Raw genomic sequence first — 18109 nt, forward strand, 5'->3', positions numbered from 1 at the left:
TTACCAGGGTTACCAGGGATGCTATATGAAAAAGACATAGGTTCAGAAGCTCAGGAAGTATAAGTTGTTGGTGAATTCACATTTGTAAACAAAAAACAGATACTATGTTTTGCCTATATGCTTATGCATATATGCCTATATGCTTCTAAACAAGTACAGTTCTTCAATAATGCAAATGCCTTATCTAGGCCTGTACTTTTAAAAAACTGAAGTGCTTAATGGTATGTACTTTTCCCACTGTGTACAGGTATGGTTTTATTTTATTTTATTTTACTTTTTTATTTATTTATGATAGTCACAGAGAGAGAGAGAGAGAGAGAGAGAGAGAGAGAGAGAGAGAGAGGCAGAGACACAGGCAGAGGGAGAAGCAGGCTCGATGCACCGGGAGCCCGACGTGGGATTCGATCCCGGGTCTCCAGGATCGCGCCCTGGGCCAAAGGCAGGCGCCAAACCGCTGCGCCACCCAGGGATCCCCAGGGATGGTTTTAATTTCACATAAAAAAAAAACACCTCTGGGTATCCCTGGGTGGGTCAGTGGTTTAGCGCCTGCCTTTGGCCCAGGGCGCGATCCTGTAGTCCCCGGATCGAGTCCCGTGTTGGGCTCCCGGCATGGAGCCTGCTTCTCCCTCCTCCTGTGTCTCTGCCTCTCTGTCTCTTTCTCTGTGTCTATCATGAATAAATAAATAAATCTTTTTAAAAAATTTATAAACAACACCTCTTTTACTTGTTTCTTGTTATTTTCAGCTCTCAAATACTAAAATGTACTATATTCATTTTTCCTCTTCATAAAAAAATCACATTCATTAAAAGACACAATGAAAACTGAATTGGGAAAGAGAGGAAATAAATAGTCTCAAAAGTAGAATTAATCAAGGAGTTCAATGCACAAGAGTGTGGAACTGCCTAAGAGTCATAATTTTAAATGAAAAAATGTATATGTGCCCGTATGCATTTATTTAATGATTTATTAAAGCCCTACTGTGTACAAGAGTAAGTGATAACCACTGAAAAGGGCTTACCAAATATAAAGATAAGTCAGGATTCTTTCCTTTGAAGGGGAACACAACTGCATTGCTTATAGTTGAAACTGATAGATGTAAAGCAACATTTTGAAACTTAGTTTCTCTTCATATAAATGCTGGGCATTCAGCTGTTGACCTAGGGGAGTTTAGCCTAAAATAATTCAGCCAAGCCTCTTTTTTTCTGGAAGTATTCAAGGATGAGCATCTTTTCTAATTCCAGTGAAACCTGTTGGTGAATATTACACTAAATTCCCCCAATTCTCTTTCTCCCCATTTTTCTCCTCCATCATATTTATTTTTAAATTATTTGTTTATTTACTTATTCATGAGAGACACAGAGAGAGAGAGAGAGGCAGAGACATAGGCAGAGGGAGAAGCAGGCTCCCTGTGGGGAGCTTGATGTGGGACTAGATCCCAGGATCCTGGGATCATGCCCTGAGCCAAAGGCAGATGCTCAACCACTGAGCCACCCAGGTGCCTATTTTTTTAATTGTTAGAGGTTTTATTTATTTATTGACAGAGAGAGAGAACAAGCAGGGGGAGTAGCGGGCAGAGGGAGAGGGAGAGCAGGCTTCCCATGGAGTGGGTCCAGGGATCATGACCTGAGCAGGAGGGAGATGTTTAACCAAACTTAACCAACTAAGATACCCAGACACCCTCACCACCATTTTTAATAGCTAACACCATTCTGCTACAGTTCAGCCATATACTCAGTCTTATTCATGCTATATTTTTATTTTTTCCCCACCAAAACAGATAGCAGTGGGAATCATGATCAAAAGAAATGTATCAATCTTCCATAGCTTAATAAGTGTTTTGGAGTGGGGAGAGTAGAATAGTTAATTGATTCTATTAGATAGAGTATTTGACAACCTTAACAGTATGGAGACTCCAAATCTACCCATTTTTTTACTTTTAAATATTTATTAGGGGTCAGAGAATGGGTATCATAGAAGAATTATAGCCACTTGTCTTGGGTTCTTCATGTATGGCTTTAAAGAAATAAAAACTTCAAAGATAAATTTTCTGCTTTTTTCATTATCACAGAATGTGTCAAATTGATGTACTCCCCCCACTTCTAATGTGAGGACCAGAGATGAGGTGCTAATTAGGGTTGGGGTGAAAGTGAGTGATGGTATATGTTATGGGTTGAATTGTATCCTATAAAAAGATGCATTGAAGTTCTAACCCCCAGGACTTCAGAATGTGGCCCTATTTGGAAATAGGGTCTTTACAGAGATCATTTAAAATGAAGTCATTAAGATGGAACCTAATCCAATTTGACTGGTGCCCTTATGAAAAGGGGAAATTTGGACACAGAAATAGACCTGCACAGAGGGAAGACTATGTGAAGAGACTCAGGGTGAATGCCACGTGAAGATGAAAACAGGGATCAGACTGCTAAGTCTACAAGCCAAGGAATGCCAGGGATTTGCTGGCAAACCTAGATGCTAGGAGGAGACGTGGCAGGGATTCCACCTCCCAGCCCTTGGAAGTACTATCTGTACATGCCAGCACCTTGATCTAGGGCTTCTAGCCTGCAGAACTGGGTGACAATAAGATTCTGTTGGTTAAGCCACTCAACTTGTGGCACTTTGTTATGGCAGCCTTTGGAGACTAATACAACACAGGAATGTGGAAATGAGAGAGAGATCAAAGATAACGTACAAGCCAAGGATATGTTTTATTACGTACAATTCACTACAATTTTAAAAGGTTATTATCTTAACAGGACCACTGAGTATGTTTCCCAATGAAAAGGGATCACTTAATATGTTGAAAACCTAGAGGAAGGAGTAAACCTTATTTTAGGATGACATCTGTCCATTTTCGTCTTGGCAGAGATGAACACTATCCTATCTGGTACTTGGTCATCAGTCCCTACAGATCACTCATTAGCTCTATACTCTTCTTCTAGCAAGACTTGTACAAGTCCAGATCCCTGACAATAACTTTCTCTTCTCTCTGGGTTGCAAGGAATAATTAATATGTTTTCAACCCACTTGGGGTTATGGGCTTTTGATTAGGCCTATCAAAAATCCTTCACTGCCTCCTTAAATTATGAAGATGTATGGGCATCATTTAACTGCCAAGGGGCAAACCTGGGACACTGTTTCAGGCTGTTGCCTAGACTCATTACCTGGACCTTTTAACTCTTACTGTTTTGTCACAAGGAGTGAGACTTTGTGTTTAGGGGTGGGACTCTATAATCTAACTGCTTTCTTGGTTTCTACTTGGTTATAAACCTATATGACTTTCCTAATTCTTTGTACTACCTTCTTCTTCTTGAAATTTGGGTACTTGACCAAGCCACTGAGGAGGTTTTTCAGGTTTTAGGGAACAGGGTCTTCTTGGGGGCACATTGACTGAGATCTTACTTTGTAGATTTCCCATTGACTCACTTCTTCAGCTCACTTGAGGGACATTTGCCCAGATGGTGAGTGAATAGTTTTGATCTTAAATGTGTCATCTACCAAAACTAATGCATATTTATCCTGATCAAGGCTGTTAAAATGCAAAATAAAATAATTTGACTTTTTATTCTTTGCACTGCGCTGTGCATTTTTCCTCTGAGACATGGATATAGAACATTAAAGCAGTTGTCTGTATACAGGGAGAGTTACTGGTTAACAAGAAATATAAGCAATGAAACACAATATTTTAAGCTCTACGGAAAGGTTGTCAGAGCAATTTGGACCTGTCATACTGCTTAGGACAACCAACATGTTACATAGTTACATAAAATATATTTAAAAATTCTTGGGAAAAAAAAAAATTCTTGGGCAGCCGGGTGGCTCAGCCGTTTAGCGCCGACTTCAGCCCAGGGCATGATCCTGGAGACCCGGGATCAAGTCCCACATCGGGCTCCCTGCGTGGAGCCTGCTTCTCCCTCTGCCTGTGTCTCTGCCTCTCTGTCTCTCTCTCTCTATGTCTCTCGTGAATAAATAAATAAAATCTTTTAAAAAATTCTTAAAAGCATTAACGAATTAAAGATACAGTGAGGACGTTCTAAACCAAAATCTTGGAGAGGACAAGAACTCAGATAGATTAGCTTAGCACATAAAGCTGCTTTGGCTAATGGGTTTTGTTTTATTTTGTTTAAATCCAAAAATGACCTGTCAAACTCAACTACTTTGGCAACCTCATGGGGTTAGGAGGGATCAAAAGTACATACCCATGGCCCAGCAAATGTAGAGACACCAGTAAAGCCACTTCCACTTCAAGCAGAGACCCCAAAAGCTATACCCTAGGATATGAGTAGACTTTGGAAATAAACTTGCAGCCTGGTTTTTACATTATCTAGTGATCCACTAGTGGAACACTTAACACCTTGCCAAAGCAAAACAAAATAGAACCTGTTTGGAGGGATTTGTCATCATCTCATGCCTCAAATTATTCCTATGAATAATTTTTTACAATAAAATGTCCAAGACACAGTCAAAGGTAATGAGACACTCAAAGGAATAAGACACCATGAATAATAACCAGCAGAAACTGCAGAGAATGGAAAGATTCACAAAGACTTTAGATATTTGAGACTGTCAGGCTCAGACTGCTTACTATGCTCAAAGAACAAAAGCCAAAGTTATAAATAAAACAGGAAATTGGAACTGTAGAAAATAAAATAGAAGATTTGAGTAGGTACCAAATGAAAATTTGAGGTCTGAAAAGCACAATAACTGAAATAATTCAGTGTGTACATTACATTAGATAGGATGTAGGAAAGTAGTGAATGAAAAAAATAGATCGGAAAAAGTAAAACAATTTTTTAAAGCATAGATTTCTATCCTTAAATGGTAGAAAATTATGGACAAGAGCATTAAAGGAATGATCAGATATGTCATACCTTTATTTGGAGTCCCAGAGAAATGAGTAATGCTCATGCAATGAAGCTATATTATAGGGCCCCAAAATATATTAAATATGTTTGGCAAAAAAGTAAATATAGACAAATTTATAATCATAGTGGGGGATTTTAACTACTTTCAGAAATCAGTAGAAATTTAAGTAATGATTATCAGTTTTTACCTAATGAATATAAAAATAATTTGTATCCAACAAATGCACAGTAATCATTCTCTGCACACATGGAACTTTTATGAAAAGTGACCATAAATGGATCAAACAGCAAGACTCATCAAATATCAAATTACAACAGTCATTCAGAGTATATTCTCTAATGACAATGCATTTTTCTAGAAGTCAATAGCATGAAAAATTACAGGAAAATCCATATGTTTGAATTTTTTTTTTAAAAAATCATGTTTCTTTATGACTTTTACATTTTTTTCTTTTCCTTTCCATTCTTTTTCCCCCAGATTTTCTAATTGTCTTTGGTTTTTGTTGATGTTTATAAAAAAAAAAAAAAAAAGAAGAATGTGCCTTTAGTTAATCTGGAAACTTAATCATGTTTTATATTACTGAATTTCTCTATTCTCCCCAGATAATTGCTTCAAAAATATTGTGTCCTCCTTCTTTATCCAGGACTATACGTTCTCTAAGCCTTTTGCATAGCTGTCATCCTGAGAATTTCCTCAATTGTCCTACTGGGTTAGGCCTTTAACTTGGAATTTCTTTTTTAGTAGACATTTTTAGGATTTCCCTGTTATCTTTGATGTTTCAAGTTAATGAGAATTTTTTTATAATAAATTTATTTTTTATTGGTGTTCAGTTTGCCAACATACAGAATGACACCCAGTGCTCATCCGGTCAAGTGCCCCCCTCAGTGCCCGTCACCCATTCACCCCCCACCCCCCCCCGCCCTCCTCCCCTTCCACCACCCCTAGTTCGTTTCCCAGAGTTAGGAGTCTTTATGTTCTGTCTCCCTTTCTGATATTTCCTACCCATTTCTTCTCCCTTCCCTTCTATTCCCTTTCACTATTATTTATATTCCCCAAATGAATGAGAACATATAATGTTTGTCCTTCTCCGATTGACTCATTTCACTCAGCATAATACCCTCCAGTTCCATCCACGTTGAAGCAAATGGTGGGTATTTGTCATTTCTTTTTTTTTAGTAATAAATTTATTTTTTATTGGTGTTCAATTTGCCAACATTACAGAATGACACCCAGTGCTCATTCCGTCAAGTGCCCCCTCAGTGCCCGTCACCCATTCACCCCCACCCCCCGCCCTCCTCCCCTTCCACCACCCCTAGTTCGTTTCCCAGAGTTAGGAGTCTTTATGTTCTGTCTCCCTTTCTGATATTTCCTACCCATTTCTTCTCCCTTCCCTTCTATTCCCTTTCACTATTATTTATATTCCCCAAATGAATGAGAACATATAATGTTTGTCCTTCTCCGATTGACTTATTTCACTCAGCATAATATCCTCCAGGTCCATCCACGTTGAAGCAAATGGTGGGTATTTGTCGTTTCTAATGGCTGAGTAATATTCCATTGTATACATAGACCACATCTTCTTTATCCATTCATCTTTCGATGGACACCGAGGCTCCTTCCACAGTTTGGCTATTGTGGACATTGCTGCTAGAAACATCGGGGTGCAGGTGTCCTGGTATTTCATTGCATCTGCATCTTTGGGGTAAATCCCCAACAGTGCAATTGCTGGGTCATAGGGCAGGTCTATTTTTAACTCTTTGAGGAACCTCCACACAGTTTTCCAGAGTGGCTGCACCAGTTCACATTCCCACCAACAGTGTAAGAGGGTTCCCCTTTCTCCGCATCCTCTCCAACATTTGTGGTTTCCTGCCTTGTTAATTTTCCCCATTCTCACTGGTGTGAGGTGGTGTCTCATTGTGGTTTTGATTTGTATTTCCCTGATGGCAAGTGATGCAGAGCATTTTCTCATGTGCATGTTGGCCATGTCTATGTCTTCCTCTGTGAGATTTCTGTTCATGTATTTTGCCCATTTCAAAGTTGGATTGTTTGTTTCTTTGGTGTTGAGTTTAAGAAGTTCTTTATAGATCTTGGAAACTAGCCCTTTATCTGATACGTCATTTGCAAATATCTTCTCCCATTCTGTAGGTTGTCTTTTAGTTTTGTTGACTGTATCCTTTGCTGTGCAAAAGCTTCTTATCTTGATGAAGTCCCAATAGTTCATTTTTGCTTTTTTTTCTTTTGCCTTCGTGGATGTATCTTGCAAGAAGTTACTGTGGCCGAGTTCAAAAAGGGTGTTGCCTGTGTTCTCCTCTAGGATTTTGATGGAATCTTGTCTCACATTTAGATCTTTCATCCATTTTGAGTTCTTTTTAAAGCGTAAGACATTGTTTTAATCATCCTCTTTGCAATTCTTAGATCATTTAAATCTAAAAATACATTTTCTTTTACACTTCAAAGACATTTTCTTTGTGATAATTTCATCTTGTTTATGTTTTGTTTTTCTATTCTTACTTGAATAACTTCCTGGTGGTATAATATTAGGCTCCTGATTATTTTGTCCATATCTCATGTATTTCACCTTTTGAATATGATAGTTAAAAGCAGGGGTCAATATTGATTTTAGGAGTAAAATCCAGTGGTTCATCACTTATATACAATACCCAGTGCTCCTCATAACAGGTGCCCTCCTTAATCCCTCACCCATCTAGCCCATCTCCCACCCACCTCCCTCCATCAACCCAGTTTGTTCTCTGTAATTAAGAGTCTGTCTTGCACTGTTGGTGGGAATGCAAACCAGTGCAGCCACTCTGGAAAATGGTATGGAGTTTCCTCAAAAATTTAAAAATAGAATTTCCCTACAATCCAGCAATTGCACTACTAGGTATTTACCCAAAGGATACAAAAATACAAATTCAAAGGGGTAAATGCACCCCAATGTTTACAGTACCACTATTAACAGTAACCAAACTATGGAAATAGCCCAAATGTCCACTGACTCATGAATGAATAAAGAGGATATGGTATATATATGTACCTTTTATATATCATAAAACAATAGGTAATTGTTTTCTTATCTGTAAATTGAAAATAATAGAAGCTAGCTTTTAGTAATGTAGAGGATTAAGTGAATTGATAACAGGAAGCCTGTTTATAATAATGCCTGGCATGTGTAGCATTTACCAATGTTAGCTCTTATTTCTCCTTTTTTTTTTTTTTTTTTTTCTTGAGAGAGAGAGAGAAAGTGCTCATGTGTGAGCAGGGGTGAAGTGGGCAGAGGGCAGAGGAAGACGAAGAGAGAGAACATAGGGCTCGATTACACATCCCTGAGATCATAACATGAACCAAAATCAAGAGTCAGACGCTTAACTGACTGAGCCATGCAGATGCCTCCCCCCTTATTTCTCCTATTTAATTATTTTCTGATGTAGTTATTTGAAGTTATCATTCAGCCACTCTATTGAATTTTTTTAAAATTGTTTTTTAATCTTGGAGAATTCTTTCATGGTCCCTGATTTTTGTTTTGTTTTCTTTTTTTGTTTGTTTTGTTTTGTTTTCTTGAATGTATAATGTCTTCTTAAATTTTAAGGAGCATACTGTATATTTTTTAAAAAGTTAATTTTAATTTCTTGTATTATTTGTTTACTTTGGGGACAATTTGGTCTTTCTCATTTGTTCAATTAGATTTTCGCACATCTGATGATCGCTGCTTACTTTTTCATATTCAACACAGTGTAGGTGTTGTGGGTTTTGTTCAGTATTGAACAGTTTCATCTGTTTTACAATGGGCATCTTTCCAGTGTAGGCAGTCTAACTGAATTGATGCACAGTGTATATAAGAGGTCAGACTTGAATTCAGGATAAACACGATCCAAATGCCAGAAGAAGAGGGCTTTGTTTAAGATATCAACACTACTGATAGAAATCACACAGTTTCTTTAAGGAAGAACCTTCACCTTTTTCTCCTTAGGGATTAGAGTTGAGTTGTCTACTTTTATGTGTACTGAGGATTAAAGAAGGAGTAACTAGCACTGTTATTCCATAGTGAGGCCTTGTAAAATCTTCTTCCCTTTATTTTCACATTTTACTCTGGTTTTTCTTTTATCTTTCAGCTCAGAAATTATGGATCTTTGATCAGCAGAGTGGCTAATACCGTGACTGCAGAAATGTTTTTCATTGAAGGGGTTGGCAAACTATAGCCATGGGCCACCTGTCTGTTTTGGTGAAGTTTTATTGGAAAACAACTGCATTCATCCTTTTAGATATGATTGATGGGTGTTTTGTGCTACAACAGCAAAGTTGAGTATTTATGACAGACTGTATGGTCCTTCAAGACTGAAATATTTACTCTCTGACCCTTTTCTAGAGAAGGGTTATCAGCTTATCCCTACTTCACTGTGTCATGTATTTTGTAATTTTCTGAAGTTTGTTAACATCTTTTGCCTGATGATGATTCCCATTTTTTATAAGTTCGTTTTTTCTTATATGTTTATGCTTTTATCTCAATGTATTTACTGAGGGACATGAGATATATGTAGGTCTTCATTCTTCCATTTTGGACTTGAAGCTTCTTTCATTTTAAATTCATGGAGTTCACATTGAGTCCATTATTTTTAATCATTTCCACCTTCTAATTCTATAACCTTTAATTGAATCATATCTTGTTTCTCTCTTCTTATTTGTTGTTTTTCAAAGTTTTTGGCTTGCTTTTTTCTCTGCTTTTACTAATACCCCCCTTATTTTCATCATTCTCTCCTTTAGAGCCATGAGTTTCCCTGATTATAGATTCATTAGTTTCTAGATTGCTTACATCCATTGTTTTCAGATAACTGACAATTTGAAGCATTCTAACACTTTTGCTATAAAATTAGGAGAAAAGAAATTCAGTCTACATGTACTTTTATCTTCTGGAGGATGTGGAGGTTTCATCAAGTAACTTACTGTTTTTAAGGTAAATCATTTAATCCTGACAGTCATATAGTTAGCAGTTTAAGAAGTAACCTACTATTGGATCAAAGTCAAATTTGTGAAGTTTTCTTTCTCTAGACAAGTAGTTTTAATGTTTGAGATTCAAATATCAGTTAACTTTGTTCTTATCTATTATGGAAATAAAAAATCTCTGGTTGAGCTTTCATTGAATGCATTGGCTAAGTGAGATTTCAGAATTGGTAGTAGATTTCAGTGTAACTTTTTTGTTTTTTATTACTGTCTCTGGATAATTAGGAGCTTCTGTACTCACTACCTTCATATGGATGGGGTAAAGATGAATGAGACAGATGTATATAACATGCTTCTAGGATGGCAAGAGGATGTCCTATATTAATATAGACCTCTTTTAAGAGAAAACCATTGTTCCCTGCTTCATTCAACTTGATTATGTAAATGGGGGTGGGGGTCATTTTCTCCTTACTGTTCTTCAGGTCTCATTGGGACTCACAACATATTCACATTTTGCAGTTTGAGAACACCTGAATTCACTGATGCTTGTACCAGAGCTTTGAGAGTAGAACTGTTGCAATTCAGGTGACAAGCTGTGAAGAATCCATAGTTGACTTGGGATGCACGAAAGCCAGAAATAAACTTGATGTCATGATGGCAATCACTGAAATTTAATCAAAATGTATATAAATTAGTCATTTCTTATAATAAACACATACTCAAATATATATATATATGGCAAATATATAACTATCCTTGTTATTATAATTTAGGTTTGAAGTTTTTGCAATGATTGAAGTCCTACACTATTCCACTGCACCTCTTGTAAGATGTACTCAATGATGTATCTTTCAATCTTAATTTGAATAACTGTAGTTTTCTTTCACTTGGAAGGATTTTTGTATGAGTCTGTTCACATACTGTATATGTGGGCAGATATAGTTAACTCCATTGCTGAGAAACTAGAGGTAAAAAAAAGTTTTAATCATTTGGTCACCATGTAGATATTTACATAATTTAATCACACAAACTAATTAAATGTCAGGCCATTTGTAATACAGAAATCAAGCTATGACCATAGGTCATCAGATGTAGTAATTAGATATGCATGTATAATCGAGTTAGAATCATATTGAGAAAAAAAGCAACATCAAGACAGGTCATTTCTTTGTTCCTAATTACTTTTTTATAGTTTTGAGTTGATTTATTGGCACCATTAAGAGCTGCACAAATGTGTAAATGTGTGTGTATGTATCTCTGTGTGTGAGTGTTTTTTAATTGGGTTTATTATATGTCAAGTCACAGTTTTCAAATGAATCTTTTTGATGTTTGTGGGAGAGTTAGTTAAGAAATTAATGAGAAGGGTAAACAAATAGCATATTTTAAGCCTATGCTGAGCATACTGCTTTTTGATTCTGCTACAGCTCAAGTGAGCCAGGAATTTTAATTTTCATATATTGCCCAGAATTGAACAAAATATAAGAAGAAAGCTCAGCAAATAATAATACAAAACTTTTCCTTTATTTCATTAATTTACTTTTTATTAAGTTAACTTTCAATAAAAACACATTATGTATCGAATTCTTTTGGGGTCAAGAATAGATGTAAACATAACATTAATAGATAAGCTAATGTTATTTGTTTTATAAGATCAGGCAAAAATATGACAATAGTTTATTAATATTAATTATTCATTCTAAGCAAACACAAGATATAATTAGTAGCAAGTTAGTTTTTAGAAACCTTATAAAATAGAATGAGATACAATTATTTTTATTTTTAAATCACAATACTTCTTTTTGACTTATTGAAGGATTTGCTTTGGTTTAATTTAGAGAATTTTGCTTTAGCTTGTTGTTGTTTAATAATGTGTGTGAATGAAAACACCCACAGGTAATGGAGCTCTCAGGAAAACAGCTGACTTCAATAAGATGGTAGAGTTCTGTAACAGTAGGGGACCATTATTAAAGTGGTTTTGAGGGACAAGGATGACACCTTCATTTTAAGCTTTCCACAGTAAGTAAGAGAGAGCCTTCCTTCATCATGGGAGATGGATTTGACTGGCAGGCATTTTATAACCAAATCTACATTTTAGCAATGTGTATCATAAAGATTTTCTAAGCAATTTAGACAGATTATGTTTTTAAAAGCCTGAAAAAAAGTCAAATATGGGTAATGGGGTTTTGAAAGCAAATATCTGATTTGAATTAATGATTAAAGAACAAAGAAATATCTAACATATCTGTACATTTAATTCTATATAAACAAAGGAAACATCACATATCAGAACTTCAAATAAGATGGAAGCACCCAAGAACAGCAAAGAAATTTAAAGAAATATTGTGAATAAAGGGCAGCAAATGAATAATCCTAATGAATATTTAAACATACTTTAAAACTATAATATTTAAAATAATTTATACTCATGCATGGATAAATGATGCAGCGTTATGGATGGAGTAGAATAGAATTTCTAAGAATAGATCCAAATATTTCTGGGAATTTAGTATACATTAAGGTCGCATTTTAGATTACTGAGAAACAAATTTTTAAATGAATTCTTTTGGTAAAATTTACTAGACACCTGGAGAAAGAAAGAAGATGAACATCTTTTTAAAACCTTATGCTAAAATAATTTTGGGATCAGCATCTTATGTATAAACTATAAAATTCTAGAATAAAAAATATCAGTGTATATGAGTTCCTTCTAAGAACGACAAAGTCAGAGAGCCATAAAACAAAGGAATAAATGGACTAGAATTAATTTAAGTTTATACATATATATTTATATTTATACATGAAATTTACATTAATGTCTTGTAATGATCAGTTAGATTCCTTGTCCCTATATTCCTATCAACTTTGAAGCAGTCATCGTGAAATGCCGTCTCCCTTCTTCAGTCCTGCCTTTGGCTCTGGGACTACTCCTGACTTATTTGAGGGCATATAAAGAATTGTGTACATACGACTCTACACCTTATCTCCAAGCAAGACTTTTAGTTCTGTATTGAATTCTTTTGCTGGTTCCAGGAAGAGTTGGGCTCAATTTGGTGACCAATACTTGTTCTTCTCTAGATATTTTTTATTTTTTATGATAGAGATGTGCCTTGAAGTTTTTCTTTATGTTCAGATTTGAAGGACAGCCCCAGGTGTCTCTTGCAAAAAATTAGTGTGTGTGTGTGTGTGTGTGTGTTTTGTAAACCAAATCAAATTAGTTCTTTAAGGATCCTAAAGGCTAGCAGCTGGACAGAAAACAGATAACCACTAGTCATGACCAAAATAGTATTTACAGAGATGCAAAGAAGGCATCTTCATTGAGAAAAATCTTGAGATGATTGTTGTTCTGCTATTCTGGATCCCTATACAGAGACAGATCTACATTCTGTGGGAACTGAAGCTTATACCACTTGAGGGTCCCACTTTCAGAAAAAACATTTTAAAATTGCATATACAAGTTAAGGTAAAAGGGTGAATATCCTTCCAAGTAAAGGACCCTAAAGTTGGAGGTTTGTTACCTTTATGCCAAATTTACCTGTGCTCCTATGATAATTATTATCTGATTCACTATATGACATTCATCTGACTCTTAATCATACTTGGCCTAATTTTATTATTTTACTTTCCATGCCTAGGATTTAAGTTCCTGAAGAACATTTTCCAAAATTCAATTTTTTTTTTTTTACTATGCCTTTCCCTCCTCTGTCTCCTGCCCCTTGGTGCTCATCCTGAATCAAATATCTGATGCATAGAGTGCATAATAAATAGCTCAATAGCTATTTATGGAATGATTTTTTGAATAAACAGTGGATGAATAACCATTTCCTTTGAAATGGACATTTTTCCTTTGAAATAGGGTAAATAATACCTAAATAGGCTAAATATTTCTAAAGATGTTTTAAGCCTAATTGGACATTTTTGGTTCATCAGGACTGGATGGCATCAATTCAAGAGTTTATTAATATAAAGAATCATTATTTTCAGAATGGGTTAATTCTTAATACAATTGACATTTGAAGATCTGCTAGAGAACAACTGAATGGATTCAACAAAACAACCCAACACACAAAAACATTGTCTTCCTCCTCAGTCTAGCTAATGCCAGGTTTATCCCATCACCTCTGTGTGCCCTCACTTTAATGATCACAGTGATTGTGTCATTACTGATGAATTTTCACACCATCCTTTTCATCTCAGATGTAAATGTAGATGTGGGTGTGCTTCTCCAGCTTTCTTCATCTGTTTTTGCCTTCTTTCTTATTAAAAAATTACCCATGTGGAAAATTAAAAAGAAAGCAAAACTAACTCTAGAATCACAACTCACAAGCACTGCAATGATTCATAATTTTTATAACTATTAACGGTGCACTCCTTATGGGTGGTAGCATAGATAAAATGGGCTATTGGTAAAGTAGGAGCTCCACTTTCATCCTTCTCTTACACTTAAGAAGTAATAAGGGAAAATGACACTGGAAACAGCCTTAAATTAATCTTAATTTTTTTTCAAGAAAATTATTAGCAAGTGTTCGTCTTTTTTTTTTTTTTCTGGTAGCAAAGCAAATTGCTTTTAACATTGTGATGCATTCTTTAATGAAATCAGAAAGATACAAACTTGGAATTATGACTTCTTTGCCATGAACATGTTGGAAGTTATTGTCTTTTTATTATCATTGCCCAATTAAATTCCACTGGCATTTAAGACAGCACAAATGAAGGGAACCATAATGAGGATGAATATACTGCAAAGGGGGATAGTGACCTTATGTTAATATATATTCAATTGAATAATTGAAATAAGAAACCTTATCAGCAAGTTTCAGGGGATAATGTCAAGGACCCCACCTTCTGCTACCCATTTAGAAATAGTGGCCAAATTCATATTCTAAAACTCTTTCATCCAAATAAACCCAGTTCCAGTCCCAATACCTCACTTGCCGTATTTCTGACTAGAGACAAAGTTACTAAATGTTCTTTATTGACTAAGTGAGGAATAAAAATTGGCTGATATATTCCATATCAGTTTCTGTTTTCTGATTTTAAATAAGGTTATACATCCTGAAATCAGAGATCTAAGTAAAATTTGAGTGAAGAAAAATTTGTCATTAGAGGTAGATCTAAAAGGGAGCCAGGATGAAGTTCATGTACTGATAAGACCATGAGTTAGAATGGCATTCAGAGCATGGACTGTGAGACCATGCTGCCCAGGCATAAGTCCTGGTTCCACCAATCACTTGCCATGTGACACTGGACAAGTCTCTCAGTCTCTCTCTCCCTCACCTTCACTTTCCCTGCTGTAAGATGACAGCAAGATTGGATTTATCATAAGTATTATTTCATAATTTTTATCATGATGGTTAAATGAGTTAATGACTACAAAGTGCTTAGAATAATGTCTGGTATGTACATAATTGATATATAAGCTCCTAAAACACTGTTTTAGGATAAAATAGAGGAAAGGTGAATTTTCAGCTAGTTTTGAGGCAACATTGTGTTTCCATTTGTGAACTTCATTTCAGACTTCTAGAAAAAGTGCCAATATGAACAATAAGAAAGAGAGAAATTTAATATATCATCAGAATAAAAGGTATGAATTTAGCTTCAGGTCCAGCAGATTCTAGATGTCAAACCTATCATACTCCCTTTGTGATAGCCACCAAGATACATTTGATTAGTTAATATGCCAGTGTAAGAAAGCTTTTGGATTCTTCTCTAGTTGACATCCGAGGCATGGGAGTATGTAAATATTCAGAGATGTGATGCCCTTCAAAGTGCCTCTATTAATCTACTTTTTCTAATAAATAAATGGACTGTAGATATTTCCTTACTACTCTCTCAACTCCACTGAGCTCCAATGCCTTTCAACATTGGTTAGATAATAAAGCTGAAATATCTCATTGAGTTCACTTGTACCCAAAGGAAGCAAGTCTTAAGCATATAAGAGAGGGAGGGCAGAGAAAAATCTATGATGGTGAGGATTATGTCTATTTTCCCATAGGTGTTCTCTGTGCTTAGAACATTGCCTGGCATATACATTAATAGGCTTTCAATATGCTTTGTTTTGTTTTGAATTTGAATAAATGTATGGAGGAAAAGATGGATAAATATTTCAATCAAAAGAAGAATATGTTGTATATATTTCCAGATGTGTATAGACATGAAGACAAAAACCTGGTTTATGGTCCTTGAAGTTTTATAGCTAAAAAATTCTAACTATAAAAACTCCAGCATTTCACTAAGTCTGTGTGTCAGTTTGAGGAGAGTTGATATATTTACTGTGTTGAATCTTCTCATCCATTAACATGATATGACTCTCCAATTATTTAGAGTTTAAAATTTCTTCATCAGCATTGTGTAGTTTTTAGTATACAAACACTGTACATATTTGGTTAGAATCTTAGTGTTTTTTTTGAGTGATTGTAAATGATAATATATTTTAAGTCCAATGTCTATGTGTTCATTGTTAGCATATAGGAACACAATTGATTTGTGTATGTTTTTCTTATATCCTGAGATTTTGCTGAATACACTTGTTTTAGACATTTTTGCAGATTCCTTGGGATTTTTCTATGTAAACAGTCATGTTATATGGAGATGAAGATAATTTTATTTTTTTGTTTCTTTGTTTTTAAAGATTTATTTATTTATTTGAGAAAGAGAGAGTGAGCAAGTGGAGGGAAGGGCAGAGGGAAAGACTCTTCAAGCGACTCCCCATTGAGCATGGAACCTGACACAGGGCTCAGTCTCACAACTCATGATATCATGACCTGAGCTGAAACCAAGAGTTGGAAGCTCAAATGACTGAGCCATCCAGGCACCCCGTTTTCATTTCTGACCTATGTGCTTATTATTCCTTTTTCTTGACTTTATCAGTTAAGGAAGTTTCCTTCTATTCTTCTGTTTCTGAGATTTAATCATAAATGTATGCTGAATTTTATCAAAAGCTTTTTCTGCATTGATTGATTTGATCATATGATTTTTCTTTTTTAGCCTATTAATATGGTGGATTATGTTGATTTATTTCAAATATCAAACCACCTGTGTTTCCCTAGAATAAGCCCCACTTGGTAATGTTGTATAATTCTGTTCACACGTTGCTAAATTCTATTTGCCAACATTTTGTTAAGGATTTTTGACTATATTAGTGAAGGATATTATTACATCATTTCTCTTTTTTGTTTTAATTTTATATTTTCTATCTAGTTTTGTATCAGGGTAATACTAGCTTCATAAAATCCCTCCTCTTCCATTTTCTGGAAGATATTGTAAAGAATTATTGATTCATTCTTCTTTAAAATCTTGGTAGAATTTCCAGTGAAACCACCTGGGCCTGGAGATTTTGAGAGGTATGAGTTTTTAAATTATTAATTTATTTTCCTTAATAGGTATAGGGTTATCTGAATTTTATATTTCATATTTGGTAAGTTGCGGTAGTTTGGGGAGTTTTTAAGGATTTATTTTACATCACTTAAGGTCTAAAATGTATATGTATACAGTTATTTGTAGTATTGTCTTAGTATCCTTTGATATCTATAGGATCTGTAGTGATATCCCACTCCATTCCTAGTGTTAGCAATTTGTATCTTTTGTCTTTTTTCCTTGTCAGTCTTGCTAGAGATTTGTCAGTTTTATGTTATAATTTCAAAGAAACAACTTTTTGTTTCATGACTTTTCTGTCATTTTTAAAAATTTCATTGATTTCTGTTCTTAACTTTATGATTTCCTTACTTTGTTTGCTCTGGATTTATATTGCCTTCTTTTTCCAGGATCTTGAAGTGGAAGCCTAGATTATTTATTTGAATCACTTCTTCTTTTTTAATGTATGAATTTAGTGCTATAGATTAGTTTTTTACCACTACTTCAGCTATATACCATGAATATTGTTGTCATATTATCATTTTCATTAAGTTCATTTTTTTTTCTTAAATTTCCCTTGGGCTTCTTTGACAGATGGGTTCTTTAGAAGTGCGCTGTTTAGCTTCCAAATATTTGGAGATTTTCCTGTTACATTTCTGTTACTGATTTTTAATTTGACTCAGTTGGGGTTAGAGAATACATCCTGTATAATATCAATTCTTTTAGGTATGATAAGGGTTTATTTTGTGTCTTTGTATATAGTCTTTCTTGGTATATATTCCATAGAAACTTGAAAAGCTTCTCTGTAAATGTGATTAGATCCTATGCTGCTTTTGAGTTTTTCTATATTCTTGCTGAATCTGCATCTAGTTGTATCAATTTCTGAGAGAGTGGTGTTGAAGACTCCATATATCTGGATCTGACTTTTCAGTTCTATCACTTCATGCTTTACATATCATG

The 18109-nt window shown here is 35.1% G+C and overlaps 1 protein-coding gene and 1 long non-coding RNA gene across 16 annotated transcripts in view; both read left to right on the forward strand.

Annotated features, from left to right (window-relative positions):
- Positions 1-18109, forward strand: part of RBMS3 (RNA binding motif single stranded interacting protein 3) — a 1291910-nt gene that overhangs the window by 382213 nt on the left and 891588 nt on the right. The gene's annotated exons all lie outside the window — the stretch shown is intronic.
- Positions 8994-10506, forward strand: LOC140614488 (uncharacterized). The gene is made up of 3 exons (XR_012015342.1): positions 8994-9159; positions 9733-9812; positions 10319-10506. It is a non-coding gene; the product is annotated as an uncharacterized lncRNA (long non-coding RNA).

Source organism: Canis lupus, chromosome 22 (assembly GCF_048164855.1).
Source record: "Canis lupus baileyi chromosome 22, mCanLup2.hap1, whole genome shotgun sequence".
In the NCBI taxonomy this organism is placed as follows: Eukaryota; Metazoa; Chordata; class Mammalia; order Carnivora; family Canidae; genus Canis; species Canis lupus.